Here is a 26,600-nt window from a genome sequence, read left to right on the forward strand (position 1 = left end):
GGGCACAGAACACAATAGAAAATATAATCAACTTGAGCATGAGAAAGTTTCCTAGTAACAGTAGAAACAACGTATGAGAACATTTCCTTATAATATTATAATATTAGAAACAGAACAAAATGGCAGGCTAGCCAGGTAAGTGCTACCTAGGCCTTAATATTTTACCTAGACCTTAACACAAATGGTAGATTAAACAATAGTGTAGTTATTAAATATTGTCTTACTTTCTCCTTAAGATTACTGACTTGTACTTTTAATGATGTCTAGCAGGTATATCTAAACATGATAGATTGTGTTTCATTTTTAAAAGATGTTTCTCTCATTCTGCACAGCAGCAACCTCGGTCCTGAATAGAAGAGGTAGGCAGGGGATCAATCTTCAACAACATCGAGAGGAGCAGCCTTGCCTACCTGAGACCCTGTTCTCCCCAGAAAACAATGTTTCTCAATTTTGCCATCACAAGTAATGCATCACAACTTGTGTGCCTGGATCGGTGGCTCCACACTTAAGAATTCTTGCTCCTTTGCAGAGGACCAGGACCAGGTTCTGTTCCCAGCATCTACATGGTGACTCACAACCATCTGTAAGTACATTTCCAGAGAACGTACTTTGACATTTCTTTCTGATTTCCTCAGCTACCAGGCACACAAGTGGTATTCATGGAGTACAAGCCAACAAACTCTCATACAAATTTTTTAAAGTAGGTAAATAAATTTAGGGGCTGAAGAGATGGCTCAGTGGTTAGGGCTCTTACTGTTCTACAGAAAATCTAGGTTTGGTTACTAGCACCCACAGTAATTGGATCACAACCACCTATAATTTCAGTTCGAGCGGATTTAGTACTCTCTGGTCTCTGAAAGAACCACAGGCACATACACATAAATACATTAAATAAATAGACAAACAAACTAACTTTTTTAATAATGAAAAAAAGGCTAAGAAAATAACAAAAATTTAAAGGTATATTTTGGCATGTAAACTGATGTCAACATGCAGGTCTTATTTATACAACCATGTTGCTAGTCCTTGTCTAGAAGACATGACTTTGCAGTAGGCATCTCTCTTCCAAGGTCCCATGCTAGACCAAGAGCTATAGGCAACCAATGGCTTCTGAGAAACAGAGAATCAGTTTTCTCAAGGGACAAGCCCCCTGATAGGTGATTAATTACAAGTGTGCACCCTAAGCACATGTATGACACTGGAAGGACTCAGTAAGTTGTGTGTGTGTGTGTGTGTGTGTGTGTGTGTGTGTGTGTGTGTGTGTGCAAAACAGTAATTAAAGAAGAGGTCATGAATTTGAGAGGAAGTGGAGAGAAATGGGGGGCGGGGAAGAGTGGAAATGATGCAAATATAATACTCAAGTACAGAATTCTTAAAAAATAAAATATTCACACTTAAAAACGAAAACAGAACTGACAATGTCAGGCCACAGGCCTGATAACCATAAGTTATAATAAAGAAATACATAAATCATAAATAAAGAAATAAAATTTGAACGTGAAAGCAACTGTAGGGAATAGGGTGGTTAACAAGGAATGGAGGGTAGGGTTGTAGTAGCTGGGCATACTTTATACACATATGAAGTTATCACAGAACAAATTCAATTAAATAGTTTTTTAATTAAAATAAATAGGTATACAAATAAATGAAGTGCTCAGAATATTCTTGCCTGGAAAAAAAGATAATTTTTCAAAGTAAGATTTTTATCTTGATGGCTTTTACTTTTAGTTTGTTTGTTTGTTTGTTTTTCAAGGGTTAATTTGCTGAGTTTTCTATGTAACACTTTTAGAAGTTACCCTTTCAGATGCTAAAATAGGGAGGATTCTGATGGAACCTTGACATAGTTTATTCTGCCATGTTCTATTTCCTTAGGGGAAAAAGTGGGTAAAAAATGGCAGAATTTTTAATGAGACCTAAGTGATAAAATGAAAAACAGTAGCAAGGCATGATGGCACACACTTCTAATCCCAGCACTAGGGACAGAGACAGGCAGGCTTTGTGATAGCACAGACAGCCTGGTCTACACGGTGAGTTCCAGGGTAGCTAGGGCTACAGAGAGACCCTGTCTCAAAAGACACTCCAGAGAGAGAGAGAGAGAGAGAGAGAGAGAGAGAGAGAGAGGAAGAAAAGAGAGACAGGGAGAGAGGGAGGGAGGGGGAGGACAGAGGATGGAGAAGGGAGAGGGAAGGAGAGTGGGGGGAAGGAAGACAGAAACAAATAAAAGGAAAACAGGGCTGGTGTATTGGCTCAGAGGTTAAGAACACTGGCTGCCTGCTCTTCCAGAGGTCCTGAGTTCAATTCCCACCGGCCACATGGTGGTTCACAACCATCTGTAATGGAATCTGATCCCCACTTCTGAAGACAGTTACAGTGTACTCATATAAATTAAATAAATAAATAAATAAATAAATAAATAAATAAATAAATAAATGGAAAACAGGCATTCTATTACCCAGAATACTTTTCAGGGCCCAATGCAGAAGAAACCAGATTTACTCACGAACAGGTCTGCACCTCAGCCTCCCACACACTGGTGAGGAAAGTTCCTTTTGCCTAATGTGAGAGGCAATCATGTTGTGACTCACCTGCACACACTGCCAGCCTCAGCACTGTGACCCTCTTAAGGAACATACAAATATTTATTGCATTTTAGTCCTTCTTAATTTATAACCATGATTGGAAATTAGAGACTTTTTAATGTGCTTTTTAATGAGTCACAGGAACCACAGACCTCTTAAACTCACAGCCCCTGGTTGAAGAAGACATGAGCATCTTAGTCAGAGGTTCCAGTGCATTCTGAGCTGGTCGCTTAGCTACACAGGAAAGCTACAGCGATTATCACAGGAGCCTGTGCTTGAAAGTTAAGGTATGCGAGCAGAGAATGGTAACACATGTCCTTAACCTCTGGCATCCCGAAACTTGTCCTGTGGCCTACACACATGCAACATTCACATGAACATAATGATATAAAAATATTACATATTGAGTAATAATTGGATGTTTGACTCTCTGGGGCAAAAGAACATAATGGGGGTTGGAGATGGCTCAGCAGTCAAGAGCACTTGCTGATTGTCTTAGGGTTTTACTGCTGTGAACAGGCACCATGACTAATGCAACTCTTATAGGGATAACATTTAATTGGGCTAGCTTACAGGTTCAGAGGTTCAGTCTATTATCATCAAGGTGGGAACATGTCAATATCCAGGCAGGCAGAGTGCAGGAGGAGCTGAGAATTCTGCATCTTCATCTGAAGGCTGCTAGCAGAATACTGGCTTTCAGACACCTAGGATAAGGGTCTTAAAGCCCATGCCCACAGTGCACACCTTCTCCAACGGGGCGCACCTTCTAATAGTGCTACTCCCTAGGCTGAGCATATACAAACCATCACACTGATCTTGCCGAAGACCCAGATTTGATTCCCAGCACCCATGCGGTGGCTTACAATGATCTATAATTCCAGTTCTAGGGACTCTATATCAGTTTGTACTCATTCTAGTTTCTTGTACATTTCCAAAAGCACATAAGAAGTTATGAATATTTGGCTGACTTTTTTTTTTAGTTTAGTTTTTAGGTTTAATAATTTGTTTTGTTTGTTTGTTTGTTGTTTTTGAAACAGGGTTTCTCTGTGAAGTCCTAGCTATCTGGGAACTTGCTCTGTAAACCAGGTTGGCCTTAAACAAAGATCTTCCTGCCTCTGCCTCCCAAGTGCTGGGATTAAAGGCATTCACCACCATGCCTAGGTTCTCCAAGGTTTTGTTTTCCAAGAGAGGGTTTCTCTATGTAGCCCTGGGTATCTAGGAACTTGCTCTATAGACTAGGCTAGCCTCTAAGTCAGAGATTCACATGCCTCTGCTTCCTATTGTTATGTCCAGATCTCAGGATCCCCAGAAGTGCTCAAAGAATTGCCAACCCAATGTAGTGAGACAGTCTTTGAATTGCAATCTGTTCACACTGCATTACAATGCAGCGTCTAGGGTCTCAGGTTATTTATACACAAGGAGATTCTGGGGTTTCAGGGTTACGTAACAAGGAAAATGATAAGGGAATTCATTTTTCAAACACAATACCATTTGTTTAGGCGGTGGGCGGGGTCACACAATTGGGGAGGGAAGCTCTTTTGGCCTTTATGGTGCTATCAGGGACTAGTGTTTTCACAAACTGGTCACAGCTGTCTGGAAATGTTTGATTGCCCCAAAAATATGGTGCTCATCACCTAAGGATGTGTGGGTTTTTTTTTTTTTTTTTTTTTTTTTTTTTTTTGCTTTTCTCAAGGACAGGGGCCACCTGCACTGGAGAGTGCTTAGCTATCTAACAGAGAGGGTGTCAGTGACTTGGGGGCTGGGAGTTGTGGGTCTTTATCTGTTTATCTGTTCTCAAGCTGGCATTTGCCCCAGGAGAGGGCTTTCATTGGGGCTTTCCATTTCATTGGAATGGAGATAGCTGAATTTCAGCCCTGGGCTGTGCCTCCTTTGAAAGGTCAGGAAAGAACAGGGAGGCAAGAGGGTGCCGAGGGGAAGCTTTGCGTGTGGCGAGAGTGTGGAGGCTGGCTGCCCAGCGTCTTCACTGCTCCGCTGCCACATTGCCTGTGTGGCGTGGCGAAGAGTGTGGAGGCTGGCTGCCCAGCAGGGTGCTGAGGGGAAGCTTTGCGCTTGGCGAGAGTGTAGAGGCTGGCTGCCCAGCGTCTTCACTGCTCCGCTGCCACATTTGCCTTTACATTTCAGTTTTCTAAAATAGTCACAGCCCAAACATGCCTCAAACTCACTATGTATCCAAGGGTGACTTTGAACTTCTGATTGTCCTGCCTCCACTTCACAAGTGCTGGAATACAGGGATTTGCTACCAGGCTCAGTTTATGGAATCTGAGGACTAAACCCAGGACTTACACCTAGCCATCAAACACTCGACCAGGGGTTGGGGATTTAGCTCAGTGGTAGAGCACTTGCCTACCAAACACAAAGCCCTGGGTTTGGTCCTCAGCTCTGAAAAAAAAAAAAAAAAAGACAAAATAACAAACACTCCACCAATTAAGCAATATCCACAATCTACCTCTATATATATATATATTTTGGTTTTTCGAGACAGGGTTTCTCTGTGTAGCCCTGGCTGTCCTGGAGCTCACTCTGTAGACCAGGCTGGCCTCGAACTCAGAAATCTGCCTGCCTCTGTCTCCCAAGTGCTGGGATTAAAGTCGTGTGCCACCACACCCAGCCTAATATATGTTTATTTTCTCTCTCTCTCTCTCTCTCTCTCTCTCTCTCTCTCTCTCTCTCTCTCTCTCTCTCTCCCTCTCTCTCTCTCTCTCATGTTTATGACTGTGCCATGGCACAGTTGTAGAGGTCAGAGGACAGAGGAACATCTTACAGGAGTCAATTATTTCTTTCTCCCATGTGAGTCCCAGGGATTGAATTTGAGTTTGGCAGCAGATATCTTTACCTCCTGAGCCATCTCAGCAGTCCATAACTAATATGATAATGGTGGTGGTGATGATTACTACAACATATTTATTTATTTTATTTGTGGGAGCTGTTTCTCTCCTTCCACCAGGTTGAAACTCAGATCCTTAGGCTTGACAGCAAACACATTTACTAACATTTCTAACTAGTGTCTTGTAGTGTGCCTTGTTTTCTCATATTATAAGGTTTGAAGATCGGCCCTATCTAACTGGCTACATGGACAGAGAGTATACATAATATTTTTTCCTTTCTTTTTAATTTTTTATTCAAAGATTCATTTTATTTTATGTATATGAGTACACTGTTGCTCACTTCAGACACACTAGAAGAGGGCATCAGATCCCATTACAGATGGTTGTGAGCCACCATGTGGTTGCTAGGAATTGAACCCAGGACCTCTGAAAGAACAGTGCTCTTAACCACTGAGCCATCTCTTCAGTCTGATGTTACAAAATTTTAACCATATATTATAAACCAATATTTTATGACCAAGACATGCAGAACATAGTAAGCTTAAACATTTAAGAGCAGTCAGAAATAAAGACGTAGTGGCCACATGTATTTATGCATTTAAAACAGACAGATAAATTTTTAATTCAAGGAAGGAGTACTGGTGGAATCCAATTCTCATGGGCATAAAGATTTTATAGCAGAATTCGCCATTAGCTTTCTTACCAGAGAAACTGAGACACTACTGCCACCCCAGACTTGCTGCCAACCTGATCCGGGCAGGAGGCAGGGCTTCTCCAGCAGTGCTAGACTCTCTGCTGCAGGTGCAGAGCTCTGAGGGCTTCACTAGTTTATCAGGTTTTTTTGCTCTCCCAATTCAGCCACTTTTTCTAAAAATCCTTCAAATGAGTTAAAACTAAGTCAAGGAGTTAACAGCCAGCAGATGAAGTTTTAACCATTTTATTTTCCACTGAATATTAAACACAGAGCAACAATCAAGCAACAAAAATAAACTACAGACATAAACTGACAAACACGGACAGTCTAACACACCAAGGACAACCAATAGAGCTTGGGGAAGAGGAAGCAGGAAGAGAACCAGATGTCCTGTCAAAGGGGCCCAGAACCTGGTGTTCCCCCAGGGGGAACCAGAGAGAAAGCAGGACGCCTGTTGACCTCTGCTGACCCTAGAGCTCTCCTCTCTTGGGTCTCCAAAAGTCTAGACCAAAGCAGGAACAGTGCACCAAATGTTGGGGTTCAGCAGTCGCCACATAAACTATACAAACACAAGCTCTAGTTAAGCGCGAATAGTTTATTGAACGCACACCCCAAGACTGATTGATAAGGACCACAAAAAAAGGACTCAGGAGCCTAACTGTGCTACCAGTCTTTTCTCAGGGCAGGCTTTTTATAAGAAAAAACAGGTTCAGAAGTTCAGAAGGCAAGGGTAGAGGCAGTACTACATGTTGGCTAACTAGACAAAGTATTATCAGCTAACCTTTAAGCTGTGAGGTAAGAGGGGTGGTGGACAGATGGTGAACAGAGGAGGTTCAGAGCATTGAGATACCATAGTGTCATGACCTTTTAGGAGATTTTTTTAATGTCAGCTATGGATAATTGCATCTGGGAAGAGGAATCTGAGAACCTAAACTTAACTTCACCTTTTGAGCAATACTGTGCAGTAACAGTCACTATTCAGTTGAAGAAATTCCATCTTGCCATGATCCCTTTCTCCCCTCCTCCCTCCTGGATCCTCCCCCCAGGGCTCTGGGACCCACTATTTCCTCCTTCTGTGAGTTTGCTTTATGTATGTATTTGTCAAGTTCAAACCTCTCCTCCTCCAAAATGGCAGTGCTGGTGACATTGGCTTAACAGAGGAATCTGACCAGCTAGAAAGAAGGATTGTTATTGGGTAAATAAGCCTAAATGTTTCTGTTTACTAGAAAAGCAGACCTCCACTGGGCGGTGATGGCACACACCTTTAATATTTGTGAGGCAGAGGCAGGGGGATCTCTGTGAGGTCAGCCTGATATACACAGTAAGTTCCAGGACAGCCAGGGCCGCACAGAGGAACCTGTCTCAAAACAACAACAAAACCAACCAAACAAAACAGAAGAAGAAAGAAAGAAAAGAAAAGACGAGCAGATGTAAGATAGGAAGGAAGTTTGCTGTCACTTATAGTGACTTCACATGGGTGGATCATAAAATTCTCCCCCTCTCTTTCCTTCTCTTCCTCCCCTACTCCTCTTGTTTCTGTGTAACAGCCATGGAACTTTCTTCGTGGACCAGGCTGGTCTCAAACTCACAGAGATCCTCCTGTCTTTGCCTTTACTGGGATTAAAGGCGTGTACTACCATGCCCAGCCAACATAAAACTTTTTTTTATCTTTCTATTTCTGTGTCATGTTGTGGCATGTGTCCAAGTATCCTCCATTTTAAATGGCTGAATAATATCCTACTGTAGGCTTATTTGTTATCTGCTTTTGTCATTCTCCTGGGTTGCCTCACTTTCTCTTGAGTAAGCCATGGTATAAAATTTACAGATTGGCATCTGTCTTCTCCCTCTCCTCTTTCACTGTTATTTGTGGTAGAGTTCTCTATGTAGTTCATGGTAGGTAACTGTTGTGTTTTATCAAAAAGAAGCCAGGGATATGTTTGGTAGAGGCACGGTTTGGTGCCAGGGAAGGGGGTGCCTCTGAGGGCCTATGCTGAGGCATCCCTTCCCCCTCCCCCTGAGGTGCCAGCCAGTATGGAATAAAGTTTATTTAGGGCATGCGGAGGGGAGTTGAGGGGGTGGTAGAGAAAGGGGGGGAATGAAGGGAGAGAGGAAGAGAGAGGAGTAGAGGCCAGCCATGAGCACGTGGAGAGGGGGAGGAGAATGAGGAGAGAAAGGACAGAGAGAGAAGAGGAAAGAAGGGAAGAGAGCAGGAGGGCAAGAGAGAGTGGAGGGGGCGAGTAGCCCCTTTTAAACTGGGTCAGGCATACCTGGCTGTTGCCAGGTAACTGTGGGGTGGAGTCTAGAAAAAAAATGCTAATCTTTTATTTTTATGCTAATCTTTATACCATGGCTTACTCAAGAGACAGTGAGGCAATCCAAACTCCTGGTTGCCGGTCTCAGATTTCTATGTGTTACAAATATAGGCCCATAATGCCATGTATTATGAAATATATTGTGGCAAGGGAGTATCCTTGGCGGACCTGAGCCAAGGTGTGCCTGAGAAATTATACCATGAAACAGATCTGGTATAAAAGGAGGCTACTGGGGGAGAGGGGAGGAGTAGTACCTGGGAAAGGGATCTAGGCAGCAAAAAAGCCATGAAGATAGAGAGAAGGGTGGTTCAAAGAGGGAACACCAGAACAGGGAGAGCCGGGGTGGCATGCTGGTCCCTTTTATCCACAGCACACCTGGCAAATGTGGTGGTGGCAAATGATAACTTAAGCAATTGCTAGGTCCCTGAGGGCAGGACAGAAGGATCACTCTATGCTAACACTCCTTCCTTTTGGTTTCATTAAAATTAAGGAACTAGGAAGGGGTGGTGGAGCAGGAATGAGGGCATTGTGTCTTTTAGACTGTTTCCTGCTGTCTGGGGGCATCAACATCTTTGGGGACCCTAAGTAAATTGGGATGCTGGCCAAGTCCCTGGACAGCTGGCTCTTCACTGGCTGTGCAGGCTCTGTGGGACTATTTGGCTAGGAGAGTGCAGGACCAGTTGAAGCAGTCTTGAGACTGTACTGGAGCACCTGGGGCTAGCCACTTTGGAACTGTCCTTGATGTAGATCTTGAGGAAACACCTGAACTTGTCAGGATGCTGGGACATGTGTATTTATATTAGGGGCAAAAGATACAGTTAAGGAGTTTAGGGAGAAAACTTTTTATTTAGATAAACTCTTGAGACTTTTAGACTCATGGTCTTGGTAGTTGATGGAGGGGAGTCCTGAGAACAAGGCAAGAAGAAATCTCACCTTCTGGCATAGGCACTTAGGCTACTGATTTTACAGGGGTCCTTATCTGGAGTCCATTTGACACATGAGAGGTAGAGTCAAGTTAATTCCCCGAAACGTACAAGAATCTTTTTAAGTTTAACAAAAGACATAAGTGTAAAAGTGTGAACAGTCTTTTAAGGTGAGCTCGGGGAAGACAGAAACCTTCTGTGGAGCACAAAGGGCAAAAGCTCACTTGTTCTTGATTTTCAGTGTGACTACAGACTGTGGTGAAAGAAGGGCTTCTTCCCTCTCTCCAGAAGACCGGGTGTATACAGATTTAGCACAATGAGAAACACTTTTAAGTCTATACTTAAAAGACAACCAAAGGAAACTTAAAATCTTGAGCTTGTGACTATGATATTAATGGATCATATAGGGGAAGGCTTTACCAGAGTTAGACTAATTGCTTATCAGAACTCCATTGATGAATGTTAAAACTCCGAACTTTTGAAGTCTTAATACAACAGTCACATAGTGAGGGAGAGAAATCTGAAGCATGCTTTATTCTTCATATACCTTAAATCACTTTATCATCATTTATGCTTTCACTTGAAACCTTAAAACACCTTCCTAGCCTGTAAACACTTCCTTAAATACACACAACTTTAGTTTCTTTATCCTCAGACCTTACATACATTTTATACCTTTTTTTTCTCCAATTATCCACCCCGAGACACATGTGGTTGGTTACTAGGAACAGTCATTTAAATGAAGGAATAGTAAAAAGTTACACTGAAATGTGTTTTCTGAGTCTGGTACCACGGTAGGCTGTGCCTAGACCCAGCAGCAGTGGCTCTGGGAGAGTGGGGCTGTGGCCTGATTGTCACACATGAGGAAGTCTTAGAAGGAATCTGAAACCTTGGTTTCTGCGATAAATCTTTGTAGCAGAATGTATTCAATCCAGGCCCAAGGTTTCTACCCTGCTTGAGCTATTTAACTTCCTGGGCGAAACACACACATAACCTTTATATTTACAACAATCCTTAAACAACACAAGAGCTGAGCAGAGACTACTCTCTATGAGGTTAGAATCTACCTTCCTATTGATAACCCTGAGTTATTACTCACTGTTTCATCTGGGCTGCTCTTAACTCCAGTTGGGCAGCCCTCAAGGCCGAGTTCTCTTGACTCCTAACCCATGGTGGCTTCTCCTTCTTCCTCCTGAACTCTTTGTCCCCTGGTGGTCATGCTCAGACTCCCAAGCCCAGGAAACCTAAACCCCACCTTTGTCTCTTCTGCCTAGCTATTGGCTGTTGGCACCCTTTTTTTTTTTTTTTTTTTTTTTACCAATCAGAAATAACTTAGGGGGAGGGTCACTTAGCAGCTTCTTTGACTCTCTTGTCTTTGGGGCAGCCCACCCCAGGGCCCAATGTTAGCATTAGAATACGAGCAGCATTAGGCTAACCCACTACAAATCTTTCACTAATCTAGTCTCAAATCCATCAGCTGCCTGAGAAGGATAAATTTTACCCGAATAAGCAGGAAGTACAGACCAGACAGCTTCCCAAGCCTATTTAAAATGACAGAGGCTTACAATCAGTCACTCAAATGTCTTCACGGTCAGCCACCAAGGCCAGAAGATGCGTCGGACTTTTTTCTGTAAAGTAGGAACTTCGATAGACTGTCTTACTTTTGTCTAGGCAGAGTAAGGCATTCAACTTCCCAGTGTCCTTGCCTGTCCACAGTTTAGACAGTGGGCTGTCAGCAACTGAAGCAAAGGGCAGTTTATGGCCTACTGTCCGGCTTTGCCACATTTAAAGCAAGCTTCAGGGAGAGGTTCTTTTGTGCCCATCTTCTTTAGAGGAGATTGGGGTCCTATCAGGAACTGGCATGTCTATCACAAAAAGCTTTTGCATTAAACATTTTAAATGGCATATTCTTGGCCTTGAGGGCAGATCTCTGAAGTGTTTGAAAATACAGACTTTCTCTCTAAAGTATATCTAAATAGACAAACTTTCCTGGTTTCTAGTTACTTACTTTGAAAACATACAGGAGGCTTAGCAAGGTTTGTTGTGTAGTTAATTGCATCGGTTCTTAGTATGACTACAAATATATTTCTGAACTCATTAAAGGATTTGATCATTTATAAGGTAAGATGCTAACTTGCATCTTAAAATTATTTTTAACAGTTTACAATAATGTATTAGCTTTCATAAGACTAGAACCTTACATTCCATACCTGTTTGAACTTTAAAAATCATGATTTTGCATTGAAGCTTTACTAGTATCAAATAAAACTTTTAATCCTAGATACAGTCCACAGAGAGACTAGCAACTTCACTGATCCTACTATATTGTGCCATTATAGGCTAATATAGTTTTCTGTATGGCTTAGTTTATCCAAACAGCTAAAGTGTAAAACGTATGTAAAGTATAAAAGACAAAGAAGCTAGACAGATATTACTGTGACCTTGGGTTGACCTTAGGAGTTTATAGATCTTGATTATAAAATATACCTTGTTCATTAAATGTATGCTGCTACTTATCTAAACTATCTGGCATCTTGGTGTTGCACAGTTAGCAAAGACATAAGTAATTAGAAATACACCTTAAATTAGCTTTTGTTAATCTGAATAGATCTTTATGGATGGCGGTATAAAAGCTGCTTTCAGCTCCAGCTTGGGGTTCCTCTTGTCTGCATACAGGGGAACCCCAGAATACTGGCTTTCATCTTATCATCAATAAACCCCATGTTATTGCAGCAAATCCCATCCATGAGTGTTTCTGGGGGAGTGCGTCCCCTGGTTTTGGATCTTTAGGTCCAACAGAACCTTAAGTGTAGAGCAGAGCACGTTTAGATATAAGATATTTGGGAATCATTTGTTCATGGCAGTGAGAATTTGGAAATCAGATGTGCCAATTTCTGACCATTGAATTAAGCCAAGGTGAAATAAAATCTGAGTCCATGAAGGAAGAGAAAGAGAGCACAGGCTGTCTGTAGGAAGCCAGGAGGTGTTAGGGGTGATTGGTCCCATGTGGAGGACACTAGACTTGGAATCAATTTCATAGACAAATGGTCCATTCGTACTTCAGCAGTGGCTAGATTACCAGCTTGTTTAACTTGGAGGGGGCAAATGTGTGTGATACAGAGAAGGGGGAGGGGGGACCAGACAGAAAAAAACAGAGCTTGGAGTAAGGAAAGAAATAAAGAAAGTTGAATTTTTTTCATGTTTCTCCAGTCTCTTGAGTGGTATATCAAGGACAGATTTGATCGATTTAGAAGCTGGGTGTTCCAGGACACAGTTCCAATGGATGAGGTACAGGAGAGTCTCAAGCCTAGGTCTGAGGCGTCCCAGGGACTCAGGGGAGACCCATCTGAGAAGGCACAAGCTGTCCTGGTAAATCGCCATTCACTCAGACAGGGGCCAGTGCTAAAAGCACGAGCAGACAGAGCTCATCCGGTACCGGGAATTTCGAGATTAGCCAAGGGGGTGAGAAAAACCATGCTGGAAAAAGTAAGCCTCATCCAGGGAAACTGTCATACTGAGAGAAACATTTAAGACGAATTAGAGAACTCACCAGTTGTGTTGGATGGAGTGCCTAGCGATTGATGGACCAAAAGGCAGTTGTGTAGCGGTCAGGTGGGGATCCCAGTGTGGCTAGACACCAGGAGAGCCCCCAGGGTCATGACATCAATGTTATGAAATATAATGCGGCCAGGTGGTAACCTTGGCAGGCTGGAGCCAAGGTGTGCCCCTGAGAAATTATGCATGTAATTGATCTGGTGTAAAGAGGATTATGGGGTGAGGGAAGAGAAGTGAGGACCGGTGGAAGGGTGTAGAGGCGGTGAAAGAGACATGAGAATAGAGTGAAGGGGATGGACAGAGAAGGGGCATGCAGGGAATGGGGGGTGGGGATTCGGAAAACAGAGAACTGGCTTTCCTTTTCATACGCAGCTCACCTGTCAGTACCTGATGGTGGCAGCAGGTGGCGACTTAAGCAACTGCTAGGTCCCTGAGGGCAGGCTGGTAGGCTAACACCATGCTAGAAATAGGGTAGATTTACTTAATTTGGTATTGAGGATAAAACGCAGGGCATAGGCAAGTGCTTCATCACTGAGCTACACCCTCAGCCTTAAAGCTTCCTTTGACGATAGGACACAACACAGTGAGATAAAAGGCAGAACTCTGTTATGCATAGTGCATAGTTCTAACATATACCATGTGCTAGGATGTAAGGTAGTGGAGGGCAGAGGTCCCTTCTGTAGAGCAAACTGAGGGAATAAATGAAGTTCCAGGGTGTAGTGGTTTGAATATGCTCACCCCATGGGAAGTGGCACTATTAGGAGTGTTTGGTTTTGCACCCCAGAACAAGGGACTGAAGTGTATATTTTATGTATCAAAGAAGACCTGGCCTCTAGGTTCTCCCAGCATCCTCCAGTCCCTACCTGGCATACCCTCCCCCCAACCTTGGATTTTCCAGTCCAGGGGCTGGGCTGCCCTTCCCACACAGGCTCTTCTCTATATAATCCAGACATTTTGCACTCTCTCCCTCTCTCTCTCTTCCCCCCTCTCTCTCCCCTCTCTCCCTCCTCCTCCCTCTTTCTCCCCCTCTTCTTCTCTCCCATTCCTCTTCTCCCCTCTCTTTTGCCTTTTCTTCTCTCTCTGTACAAGTGTCTTTCTCTTTTTCTTCCCCTCCCCACCTCCCCATGGTGAATCCTCTGGCTCAAATCCTTGGTGCCAGTGAACTCACCCAAGAGCAGCTTCCCAATAAACTTTCCTTTAATATAATCTAATCTGGTTTGAATTGGCTCATTTCACTGGCAGAGAAATAACTTATCAAGGTGGTGTGGCCTTACTGGAGGAGGTGTATTTTCCTTTATCACAGTTACCTTGGTCATCTTGTCCCTTCACAGCAAAGGAAACCCTCACTAAGACACACGGCTTTCTAGGGATGGGCAGTTTTGAATAACTGTATCTAAGAAGAGATCACTATCCCCTGATGTTATGTATGGGAGTAACATCTCTGGCCTTAGGTGTATTCACATTTGGTTTTGGTTTTGGTTTTGGTTTTGGTTTTGGTTTTTCGAGACAGGGTTTCTCTGTGTAGCCCTGGCTGTCCTGGAACTCACTCTGTAGACCAGGCTGGCCTCGAACTCAGAAATCCGCCTGCCTCTGCCTCCCAAGTGCTGGGATTAAAGGCGTGCGCCACCACCGCCCAGCGAGTGTATTCACATTGTTAACTCTTGAACTATGACAGCCTGACAGGAAAAGCAGTTGGAGAAGGCGCTTACAGTTGTGGAAGGGACCTCAGGATTTCCAGCTATGGTGTCTAATGTGAGTGGAGACAGCCTTTGTAAAGCTGTTCACCTAGGCAGCCAAGTCCCTGTATTGCACTCTGGCTGTCTGAAATATCTAGAGTCGTTTTCATTTTCCTGACTGGACTCTGATCAGTCCAAATGTTTTTGATTGCAATCCAAGTCTTTAAACACTGATGGACTGCACAGAGAACCATATTAATATCACTATTAATCAGCATCTGCTGTTTCACTGTTAGACACATTATCTGCCACTAATGACCTTATCTGCCATCTTCATCTCTCTCTCTCTCTTGTTGTCTTTTTATTTCTTGGAGGCAGGGTTTGTGTCTCATGCATTGTCCTCTGGCCTCCAGTCCAGGCCTGACCAACCCCCGACTCTGTGATTAATCACAGGATCCTCCAAGAGCACGCCAACCTGACTGTTGCCTTCCGCTTTGGCTGCAGTTCAATGCTGCAGTCAGCTCTATGTTATGTCTTTCACAGTCCTGACCCTGACTGGGACAAGATCAGATTCTTTAATGAGTCATCTGGCATACTCCTTATTTTCTTCCATATGCTCCCACAAATGGCTTCTGTCACAACCTCTATGGAACACCTCTTTCTTACTTAACTGGAACAAGAAACAGCTCTCTCAAAACTTCTATTGTTTAGTTTCATTTTTAATTTCAAGTCTATCTCCATGGCCAGCTTCCTGTGTGTATGAGATGGGTATGTGCACAAGAATCCTCCCTCAGAAAAGTCCTGAGCTCTGCTGCATCCATTTTGAAAATATTAGTATTTTTGTTATTTTGTTTGGTGACAGCGTCTCACCATGTAGCCCTGGCTGTACTAGAATTCACTCCGAAGAACAAGCTGGGCCTAAACTCACAGAGATCCAACTACCTCTGCCTCTCAAGTCCCAGGCCCATGTCTTTCTCTCTAATTATTATTATTGTTGTTGTTTTGTCTTGTTTGTTTCAAGACAGGGTCTCACTATGTTGCCCTGGCTCATACTGTCCTAGAACTCGCTACGTAGGCCAGGCTGCCCTTCAGCTCACAGAGGCCTGCCAGAGTGCTAAGATTAAAAGTATATACCAGGGCTGGAGAGACAGCTCAGTGGTTAAGAGCACTGACTGCTCTTCCAGAGGTCCTAAGTTCAATTCCCAGCAACCACATGGTGGCTCACAACCATCTGTAATGAGATCTGGTGCCCTCTTCTGGTGTGTCTGAAGAGAGTTACAATGTACTCATATACATAGAATAAAAAGTTTTTTTTTTTTTTTTTAAAAAGTATACACCACTATACCAAGCTTCTCTATTTATTTTTTAACCAGGTAGATCTAAATTTTCCCTTTTGCTGGACCCCACAAGTTAGATAGCTGTTCTTCTCTGTCTCTCTGTTATGTACCTCGAGTTCATGACATTTTATATTTAGAAAATTTCTATGATTTTTTTAAATCCTTGCTTTTCCTCAGAAAATATATTACGACTATTTCAGCTCAGTGCAATGTGACATGAGAAGGGTTTCATCTCTCTTTGTCAAAGGTATCTCAGAAGTCCTTATACTCACAGATAAGCACTGGGGGGCACCAGGGATGTTAAAAACACAGGGTTTTCCCTTCAAAGAGAGGGATGTATAACCCATTTTCTGCCCAGATCATCCCCAAGGCCCTTATTGTGAGCTGGTCAATTTATAAAACCTATGTTTGTGGAAGGTATCACATACAGCCAACCCATAGGCCCCATCTTTGTAGTAGATGTCACACATACTTTACAAAGAGTTTCAATGTAGTCACGTATTTAGCTTTATTGTGCACACGGAATTGAGTTAATTATCACAAAGAAATTTTGTCACTAAATTGTGCTGTGCATAAACACGTCTAAAATAAACTGCTTGGGGTCAGACTCCCAACATTTGAGGTTTAACACTTGCCTCCCTCAGGTTGTTTCTTTGCTGACCTTTTTAGCTGCATAGCCCCTCCACCTCTTACCACAGCATCCTCCTCCCCCTCCCTTCAAGCCCAAGTCTCAGGGGTTGTGTTAGATGGTGTTTTGTTTTGTTTTGTTTTGTTTTGTTTTGTTTTGTTTTGTTTTGTTTTCCGGTTGTAGACCCACCAGCTGTGATCCTTGCATATCCTCCTTCCATTCTGTTTCTGCCTGGGGAGGTCTTTTGCCTCTTCCTCAAGGCAATTGCAACTTAACCTACAGGTCTGAATTTCATTGTTACTGTAGCTGTCCAGGGAGGAATTAAGGCATTCTGAAGGGACCCTTGGGAATCTTCTTTTGGCAGTCAGACTAATTGAGACAATGCTCCCTTTCAAATTGGAATTTTCCCAGGAATCTCATGCTGGGGGGGAGGAAGAGGTTTGAAACTGGTGCTAGCCAGAGAATAAACCTGTCTTCTTGAGAGAGATTTCAAACAACCTGTCAGACCATGCCCCAGCCTGTAAGGCAGTGAATGGTGACTGGGGAACCATCTGGAAGAGAATGGGGGGACAAGAGACGCGAAGAACAGACAGCAAGTCAAGAGGTCTGATCAAGCTGACAAATTTTTATTGTTCCCACACTGGTTATGAAAGACTGCCGAGACGGAAGACCTTCACTCAAGTCTCAGGATGTCATGCCCCCCCAATAATTCACAAGACACCAATCTAGATGCAATCAACAAGAGGTATATTCCGGGATCATCCGGCTGATGGTCAATCCATAACTCATGCAGGAACAGAGGAATTGACAAGATAGCCTGGCTAGGGGAGGTCTTATATAGGGCAACCCACAAACTGGGGGTAGGGGGATAGTTAAGGGGTAACTAAGGAAACATAACATAAAAACAGTGGAAAGTCCCAAAAAGTCCCAAATCATAATTCAGTCAGGGTCATGTGGAAACATCTTGTACACTTATCTTTCACAAGAATGTAACCTTGCCCAACCATCTTTGGGCCTTCCCCACCCACAAGTGGGTTCTCTTCCCTGAGGTCTGAAGAATGTTAATCAGCCTCTCCCTTCCTCTCCTGAATGTTAATCCAGCAAGTGTCCTTTGACTCAGGAATAATGTACCCCTCCCAGGATGTAGAATGTATCCTGGGGCAGTGAAGACTTAAAATCTCACATTTAGTTCTGCTTTCTTTGTGGAACTAGTGAACCGGCTGGCCTGAATTTCATTTTCTCCACTTCTTCTAATGCATAGTTTTAATCATAAAACTAAATTTCTGTATCATCATAACCCTCATCTTCTTGGCTAGGTAAAGTTCGATATTGTTGGCGTAGCACTAATATCTGGACAGCACTTATTCTTTCCCTAACAAAAGTTACTAATCTATTTAACATACAGGGGCCTATGGTCAGGAGCAAAAGCAGGATTAAAAGGGGTCCAGTGAGGGAAGATATCAGAGTAGTTATCTATGGGGATGTGTCTAGTCTAGGGGTAATAAAAACTTTCTATACTTTTCATAAGTTTTCTATATCTTTCAGTTATATACTCATAGAAGCAGGATTTGGGGTGAGGGGGTAGAGTAGGGTCTCTTTGTCTCTGGGGAGTGCAGGTGTTCTCAAGAACAGGATGTTGGCTAGGTAAAAAGTTCAGCAGAAAGAATAGAACTAGAATGGGTTGCTAGGCACCTATCCACAAGATTTGTAGCTATTTGTTCTCAACTGGGCTAGTACTTTTCCACAGAGGCCAAGACTGTGGGCCAGTAAGGATCCAAAACCAGGGGATGTGCTCCCCCAGAAACACACACAGATGGTATTTGCTGTAATAACATGAGGTTTATTGATGATAAGATGACAACCAGTATATTGGGGCTCCTGTACTCACAGGTAAGAGGAACCCCAAGCTGGAGCTAAAAGCAGCTTTTATACCATTTTTTTTTTTAACAGAGTTCACAAGGACAATTAATTACTTCTTAAACAATAACCATAAAGGATTTCAAACAGCTGTTCCCAGGCCCAGTTTTCATTCCCAGGTCTGGTTTTTAAGTAACTCAAATTTGCACCTTATCTTTTACAACAAAGAAGGTCAGCTTAAGTGGCTTCTGTTTACCCAGGTGTACTGTGTTAAGGGCTCATCTCCCTGATAAACTTCTATCTTGGGTCTTTCTTCCTGGAATGTTTTTTTGAGTCTTTGGAATGTCCTTCTCCCAGGATGTGCCTCAGGGGGCAGCTAATGTTTGAGTGTAAGCTGAAACTCAAATCTAAGGATCTCTTAATTTTAAATTCAAGCTGAGACCTGAAATTACATTCTTACATTTAAGTTACATCCTTACATAAGCACTTATGGCTGACAAGGCACTTAATGTTTAAGTAAGGTCACTGCTAACAAGACCACTGTGCAAGAGAGACTGGAGCTGGAACAGTGCTGGGTGAGGCCTCATCTTCCCTGCTTGTACACACCTCATTTGCCTTCTACAGAAACCTACATTTCATGTCAGGCCTCTGAAGATAGATTAGGAGCTGCCACAGAGCCTCTTTATCCCTTTTCCCAATGAAGCCACACTGAAAAAAATCTTGTTTTTATTCTTTCTTTCTTTCTTTCTTTCTTTCTTTCTTTCTTTCTTTCTTTCTTTCTTTCTTACTAGTATTTGTCTGTTTGATTGTCCTACTGAAGACTAATGTCCAAGTCTAGCTTGTTAGGTGTTGGGGTCCACACTAGCCCCACGTTGGGGCAGCCAAAAAATGTCGAAGCCCAAGCAAAATGTTGAGGCCCGGGCCCACCCACGTTTGAGCGGCCACTGTATCCCGGCCCAAGCTGCCACTCTGGTCCGAGGGTCAGGGTTCAGCAAGAGCAAGAGTGAGGACAGACTCAAAGAATGCAGACCAGACAGAGTGTAATTCAATCCCGTTTATTCTTCAGTCTAAGTCCTAAGTCTTGATTTCCTAGTGCCTACTCCCTAGCTCCTAGTCCCTCCAAGTTCCAAGTTACTTCTTCCAAGTTCTCTTCCAAGTGCCTGCTACCTGTCTTCTCTCTGCTGTGTCTGGTTCTCTCCTCTGTGTCTCCCTAATGTCTGATTCTCTACTGTCTGCCTCTGCCTTTTATATGTCTTACTTCTAAGCCACGCCTCTAAGTTACACCTTTAATCATGCCCTTAGGTCTTGTCTCTAAATCTGATCTCTACACTTCTAAGTCATACTCTTAAGTCACACACCTTTAATCTCACACACCTTCAATCTCACGAACCTTTAATCTCAAGGTATCTAAACCAAGATTATCGGAGTGTGCTCAGCTATAGGCTATTGTAATCCAAGTCACATGTCAGGGTATATGGCTCAAGATGGCTGCAAAGCTGATAGCTGCTTTCTGCTAAAAGTCAGCCCCCAACAATTAGGGCTACTGTCCTAACTGTAACAACCCTGGTAACTTCAGCTCCTCTGAGAAAGCTTTCCATGGTCTCCCTAGTGTGTTGATGTGGACTTCCAAGTAAGAAGGCTAGGCTGACTCCATGACTGGCTTCAAAATGGCAGTTTAGGAGACTAGGCCTAAGAACTGGGCAAGTCTAGGCAAGCCAAGGCAAGTCAGTTACTGGAAAAAAAAAAATGCTCAAGGGAGACAGTTCAGCACATATGTGCCATTTGCCATCTTTACAATTGGAAGTTGCAGAATCCCCCATTTTCAGGGTCTTCTAGAGAGCTTTTGTTAACCAACTGCCCCTGACATTTTTTGGAAGTTTCAACCACTGAATGGCTTTGCAGCCTGCCTCTGGCACTCAAAAGCCAGCCTCTGTTTGCCTTTGAATGACAGGACTTGAAGAGAGGCTTAAGGGACAACTGACTTGGACATGCCTGCCTCAATGATACAGGAGCTCACTCACCACCTTTGAGGAGGCACTACATTGAAGACATAGGTGAGTACTGATGGGTCCACCTCCAAATAACTGTGCTTCCGTATACATTGCGAGTCCCCAACTTGGAGACATGCCAGGAGGCCACAAGAGACCTCCTCCAGGAATTGAGTCAACTTAGCTACTGAGTGTCTGCTAAGAAGGCCCAGCTTTGTCAACTTGAGGTCACCTATCTGGGGTACATATTTGGGGGTGGAGGGCAGGCAACGCATGCTGTGGGATGCCCTGGAAGCAAACTATCCTTTACATCCCAGTCCCATCAACCTGAAGGCAAGTACAGGAATTTCTGGGATCTGCTGGGTTTTGTAGACTTTGGGTGCCAGGGCTCACTAAGATAGCCAAACTGGAATATGAGGCCACCAGGGGCCAAAAAGAGAAAATATAATGGACCCCTGAGATGGATATGGCTTTTAAGACTCTAAGAAGAGCCTTACTGGATGCACCAGCCTTGGCCTTTCCAGACATTCACAAACCTTTCCACCTGTATGTGGATCAAAGAAAGGGGGTAGCAAAGAGGGTACTCACCCAAACTTTGGGACCGTGGAAAAGACCTGTGGATCACTTATCTAAGAAGCTGGACCTGGTGGCCCAAGGATGGACAGCCTGCCTCTGGATCATAGCTGCTACTGCCCTGCTAGTCAAGAATGCTGACAAAATAACCATGGGACAAGAACTTGTTATCACACACACACACACACACACACACACACACCATGCTATTGAGGGGACCCTCAATAATCCACCCAGCTGGTGGTTGTCCAATGCCAGACTGGTGCACTTTTAGACTCTGCTTTTGAATCACCCTCACATAAGAGATAACCCACCATCTGCCCTAAACTCAGCCATCCTGCTACCTGCCTTGTCCTCAGATCTGCAGCATGATTGCTCTATAGCTCTGGGGCACATTCAGAACATCATGCCTGACTTGACTGACATACCCTGGCCACACGTGGAAGGCATCTACTTCATGGATGGGGGCAGCTTCATCCAGAATGGAATCAGGTATGCAGGGGTGGCAATAGACTTGTACTCTGTTATTTGGGCAACTGCTTTGCCGCTGGGAACTTCAGCCCAGAAAGCTGAACTAAAGGCTCTAACCCAGGCTTTAAAACTGGCAAAAGGAGCCATAGCTAACACTGAAGGAATGCTTGCTTTATTGGAAGCATTATTGCTTCCTCTCATAGTGGCTATAATTCATTGCCCTGGGCATTACAGAGGGATATCAGAAATAGCCCAAGGGAACAGGCTAGCTGATAAAGCTGAAAGGGAGGCTGCTTCCCTTCCATTGCCAACATCCTGGTAGCTTTGCAACCCTTGTGCTCCCAGCCATCCCTGAATATACTGTTGGGATTTGGAAGGTAATGATATCAGGCAAAATGCCAAGGAGTTTATAGAAGAGACTGATGGTTGCTGACCCCTGAAGGCTGCACCGTCCTACCTAAGGAGTTTGCTAAGCAACTCACCCATCAGATTTATCAACCTTCATGCCTGAGTCATTGAAAACTGAAGGAACTGCTGTGAGGGGCAAGGTACAAAATATTTAACTTAGGACACTTGGGTGATCAGGTAACCTCAGACTGTGCCACCTGCCAGGCTGTGAATTCCTCAGGCCCCAATCAAGGAGCCACTCCAGGAACCAGAATCAGGGGTCAACGACCTAATTAGGAAATAGATTATACAGATATAAAACCAGGAATTATGAATATAAGTATTTGCTAGTTTTTATAGACATCTTTTCAGGATGGGTAGAAACCTACCCTACAAAGAAGGAGACTACCAATGTAGTAGCAAAGAAGCTTCTGGAAGACATCATACCCAGGTATAAATTGCCTCCTCTACTTGTGTCTGACAATAGACCAGCATCATCTCTTAGGTAACTCAGTCTCTAGCACAGGTTCTGGGGACCAATTGGAAATTACATTGTGCATACAGACACCAGAATTCAGGGAAAGTAGAGAGGATGAATTGTACCCTGAAGGAGGCCTTGACCAAATTAAACCTGAAACTGGGGGTGACTGGGCATCTTTCCTACTTTATGCCTCATATAGGGCTAAGAACATTATACTTTAGGTCCCCCCACCCCCTTTGAGATCTTATATGGGAGGACACCTCCCATGCTGCCTAACCTCCAGTCTGGTATTTTAGCTGAATATGACCAACATAAGTTTTTAAAATCCTTAAAAGCCCTCCATAGGGTCTAGAAGCAACTCTGGATGTCATCTGCCAAGCTTATGAATCTGCTCGTCCCCCTGACCCCCATTACTTTGAACCAGGTGACAAAGCCTGGATTAAGAGACATAACTACAAGACTCTGAAACCTCACTGGAAAGGACCTCACACCATGAACCGACTCACCTGTGGCTGTTAAGATGGATGGGATCAGGACGTGAATACACCACTCCCACATTAAGCTTGCCAGGAGCAAAATGATCCAGCAATTGAAGTTCCAGTGGAGGAGACTTCCAGGTGTGCCCCGGCCCACGGGAGATTCCATGAGACCCTAGGTGAAGGGGGCGAAATAATGAAGGGACAAGAGACACAAAGAATGAGGGCAAGTCTGGGGTTCTGATCTAGCTCTGCAACTTTAATTTTGGGGGCAGGTTATAAAGACACAGCAAAATGGGAAGTTTAGGCAAAGGTCATTGTTTAAGGCTATCCCACTATTAAATCCTCATATTGCCCTGGACCATCCCACTGTAGTAACCGGCTCCCAGCAAATACCAGATGTTCTTTAAGTTCCTGGGACCTGAGACCCAAGAATGTTCTTTCTTAACCTTGTACTGACTAGGCTTTCCAGAACAGCAGGTAATTTCCTGGGTTTGGCTCCTGGCACTGGTGAACCATCACAGGAATGATGGAAGGTCACCCCACACCCTGTTGACGGTCACTGAAACTTCGACTCCAGTGCTCCTGATCCTGCTGCTTACTGCTTATATTTTGCTGCACAGCCATTAGCCCCCTTACTATCTGTGTACCCCCAGGGGGAGATGCAACAACCTTGTCATCAAGTTCACAGTGGCTGGCAAGAGTGTTAATTGGACTGCCGGTCTTAACTCCTCTGTCCCCAGACTTAACACAGAACTGTTGGTTACCTGACTGGGTAACCCTAGCCTATTTCCACAGAGAATGCTTGGTGGGCTTGTAACTCTGGGCTTACTTCACGAATTTATGGCCTGGTTGTAAATATGACTGAGGATATTTATGCAGTAGTACAGCTTGTACCCAGAGTGACTTCTTACTCTGGGGAGGATGTCTTCAACCAGGTATCACCTCCAAACAGTCAGGCTAAGAGTGGCCATTTCCTCTGTGTTACTAGGTTCTCTCCTTGTTGTGAAGACCCCCAAACTCAGGAGACCCTCACTCAAGTCTCGGGAAGTCACGGCCACCCAAAAACTCACAAGACACCATACCTGAACGCAATCAGCAGAGGCTTTATTAGGGAGAGTTGGCCAGCCAACGGTCAATTCGTTTGCCCATGCAGGAGCTGAATTGACCAAGACCGGCTGGCTGAGGGGCTTTTTAAAGGGGAAAACCACAAACCAGGGGAGTGAGGAGGGGGTGAGGGGCTGCTAAGGAAATATAATATAAAAATATCAGAGAATCTCAGAGGAACCCAACCCAAGCAAGCCAGGGTCATGTGGAAAACACTCTGCACACCCATTCCTCTCAAAAAATGTGGTCTTGCCATGTTACTTGCTCAACTATTTCTCAGTTACTGCCCTGTCACTTGCTCAACCATTTCTCAGTTGCTGCCCTGTCATCGTGGTTACTAGTTTCTCAGCCCCACCTAGATGACTTGCATTCTTCTCTTCCAGTTCCTGAAACTGGCCAGTCCACATTTTTAGCTTGCTTCAGAGAAAATTTTCTATGTCCTTTAAAGAAAAGCCCAAAGAAAAGCCTGTATATATTTTATAAAATGATTTTTATAATTTTTCATTCTACAGTTGTAGGGATGGCCAAAGCTGCTAGTGTAGAACCATCAACCCTAATACTCCTACAAGGCCCTGTGGTTGGTGATAGATGCAGACATACAGGAGATGGAAAAGTCCATCATGGTCCTGCAGGGTTCCCTATCTTCCCTGGCAGAAGTAGACTTACAGAAGAGTTCTAGACTTGCTGTTCCTCCAGCACAGAGAGGACTCTGTGCAGCCTTAGGTGAGGAATGTAGTTTCTATGTTGACCACTCAGGGGTGGTCAAAGAATCCATGGCCTTAGCCAGAAAGAGACTGCAAGACTGATGTTAGCTTTGACTTGTGGTCCCTGCATAATCAGTGCTTTAGTTAGGTTTGTTAAGGAACAGATTTATTAAACATCTCAAGAATTTGAGATGTCCTAAAACTGAAGGGGGAAATGAGAAAGCCAAGCTGACTCCACAACAGGCTTCAAACTGTTTGTAGAATAGGCCTAAGAACTGGGCAAGTTTGGGGCAAGCCCAAGCAAGTCAGTTACTAGAAAAATACCCCAGGCTTCAGGCAGCTAGTCAGAAACTGCCCTGCCCTCAGAAGCTGCTCTGCCACCTGGATTGAGGTCAAGGACAATGGGTCAGGAACAATTTCCAGATTTCCTCAGCAACAGTTTCCAGTCTCCTGGTAATAGAATGTCTCTAGATATAGGTCACCTACCCCAGAGTCCCCTAATGTGCTGTAAATCAGGCCTTCAAGCTCACTTGGTTGTCTATCAGTCTCTGTAATGGGAGACTCCAGCATGCTGGACTTCTGCAGAACAAAACACTCTTTTCATTTACATACTATTTGAGTCAGGGGTATCATTAGGGGGGTATCATTCTTTGGTGAATCATGGACCCTTACACAAGCATGCTGCATCTGTTTATTTCTCTGTGTTCCTCATCCATTAAATTATGGTTAGTGGCTGTCTCTTGCTCTGAAATGGTAGCCACACTCAACTAGCAGGATTGTTTATCCCACAGACACGGGGAGAGAAACCATTTCTACCACTGACCTGTTAAAGCAACTTTTATTTTCAAAAGTGCACGACACTGGCCTGTCTGCTGTCTCATCCTGGGAGAGCAGCCCCTGGCTTGCTTTGAAGTCCTTTTATGCAGAGAATCTACAAGGTTAATAAAAAACAAAAACAAAACAAACAAGAAAACCACACAAGTAGGTTCAAGAGTGTTTATACAGGAGAGATAATTGTCTGTTAGAAAAATACAATGAAAAACCAAGTGTTGAGGCACCCTCCCTCCCCCCCCTTCCCCCGCCACACTAGTCCCTGTTTGGGCGCCAAAAATGTTGAGGCCCGAGCTGCCCCACGTTTGGGCGGCCAAAAATGTTGCGGCCCTCTCCACTCGACACTTGGCGGCCACTGTTTCTCGGCCCAAGCTGCTGTTCCGGTCTTCAAGTCAGGGTTCAGCAAGAGAGAGAGTGAGGACAGATTCGAAGAATGGAGACCAGACAGAGTGTGATTCAATCCCGTTTATTCTTCAGTCTCTCTTCCTAGTCCAAGTCCCAAGTCTTGAGTTCCTAGTTCTTAGTTCTTAGTTGTACTCCTTCTAGTTCCTAGTTGTACTTCTTCTGTTCTCTTCCGAGTGTCTAATGTCTACTCCTACTTCTAGTGTCTGAATCTCCGTTACTTCAAATTGTTCTGCTTTGTACTCTCTAAAGTGTCTGATTCTCTCATCTCTCTTCTGTCTGCCTCTCACCTTTATATGTCTCACTTCTAAGCCATACCTCTAAGTCACACCTTTAATCATGCCGTTAGGTCTTGTCTCTAAATCTGATCTCTACACTTCTATGTCACACTCTTAAGTCACACACCTTTAATCTCACACACCTTTAATCTCACACACCCAAGCAAAGTCCTGGGTATCTAAAGCAAGATGTTATCAGAGTGTGCTCAGCTGTTGTAGGCTATTGTAATCCAAGTCTCATGTCAGGGTATATGGCTCAAGATGGCTGCAAAGCTGATAGCCGCTTTCTGCTAAAAGTCAGCTCCCAACAACCAAGGATTCCTTTACAAGGAAAAAAAATCAAGACTATGTATATGGGGTCATATGTCATAGGGTTGGTGGTCACAGGTGTAATCAAAGAATGCTTGAAGACATGTTTTGCAAGGTAAGGATCACTCATGCTGGTGTTGGTAGCATGGTTCAGTGTGCTGGGGCCTTTTTAGCTACAAGAACCCC

At 43.9% G+C, this 26,600-nt stretch overlaps 1 long non-coding RNA gene across 1 annotated transcript; it reads left to right on the top strand.

The window, feature by feature from the left end:
• LOC143434047 (uncharacterized) lies at nucleotides 1-25,361 on the top strand. Its single transcript, XR_013103214.1, has 6 exons — nucleotides 1-135; nucleotides 333-583; nucleotides 20,359-20,461; nucleotides 21,328-21,460; nucleotides 22,732-22,924; nucleotides 23,775-25,361. It is a non-coding gene; the product is annotated as an uncharacterized LOC143434047 (long non-coding RNA).
• The last annotated feature ends 1,239 nt before the right edge of the window (nucleotides 25,362-26,600 follow it).

Source organism: Arvicanthis niloticus, chromosome 13 (genome assembly GCF_011762505.2).
Source record: "Arvicanthis niloticus isolate mArvNil1 chromosome 13, mArvNil1.pat.X, whole genome shotgun sequence".
Classification (NCBI taxonomy): Eukaryota; Metazoa; Chordata; class Mammalia; order Rodentia; family Muridae; genus Arvicanthis; species Arvicanthis niloticus.